We start from the raw sequence: 850 nt of genomic DNA on the forward strand, positions 1-850 counted from the left end.
CCATTTTTTGAAAAAAGGGTCACGGAGCATTTTTCTAAAACCTAAATTTTAAAATTTATTTTTATTGTTGTCATCCATTCCATTGGTATGGACTGTAGAGAGGGGTAAATTGGTGTTGTGGTCCATCCTTTGCAAGGGCCTGTCTTGCTGCGCACCCCCCCCCATAAAACCCCCCTCCTTCTCTTTTTTTGGGGCCCTTTGGGGCCTAAAACTTCATTATGTTCGGGGCCGGTTGTGCCCCCCAAAATTTTTTGTCCTGCCTGCCTGCACAAAATAGAGTTGGAAACCCTGGCATCCTTTCCAAAGTAAGATTCCATAAACTGCACACCCTCTCGTGGAAAAGGGGAAATTGCTATGGTCCGGCCTGGTGTACACCGGGCAGATTAGCATACCTGCTGCTGGGGTTTTGCAGGGGAAAAGCTTATAGACCCCTTTAGGCCCAAATGCAGCACTCTTGCTCAGGTTGACGGTTTTTGAAAACTTGTCACTGACCATGTAAATTCCAAAAACAATTTTATGGGGAAAACCCTCAGCATGAAGTGCAAGAGGAACAGTCATTGAAGGGGGGCTGAGCTTTCCCCTTGTCCTCCAGGGCAAAATTTGACCATTTAAACTAAACTGTCTGCACGACCTTGGGAACTAGGTCCCCACTGGAAAAATGAGATAGGTCGCCCCGTAGTCCCTGGGAACCGGGAGTGGGTGTAGGCCCATCACAAAGGGCCCGAATGCAAACCCCCTCTTCACGCGAGGAGGGAACGGGAAAAAGAGCAACGGTTTTCAGGGTAGAAAAATTTTAAAAATAATGGGTCTTCCCAAATATAATTTTAGTAACTTGCAATTGAGCAGTGGG

The 850-nt window shown here is 46.8% G+C and overlaps 1 pseudogene; it reads left to right on the top strand.

The window, feature by feature from the left end:
• Window positions 1–850, top strand: part of LOC119588948 — a 7311-nt pseudogene that overhangs the window by 5761 nt on the left and 700 nt on the right.

This window comes from Penaeus monodon, chromosome 24 (assembly GCF_015228065.2).
Source record: "Penaeus monodon isolate SGIC_2016 chromosome 24, NSTDA_Pmon_1, whole genome shotgun sequence".
NCBI lineage: Eukaryota > Metazoa > Arthropoda > Malacostraca > Decapoda > Penaeidae > Penaeus > Penaeus monodon.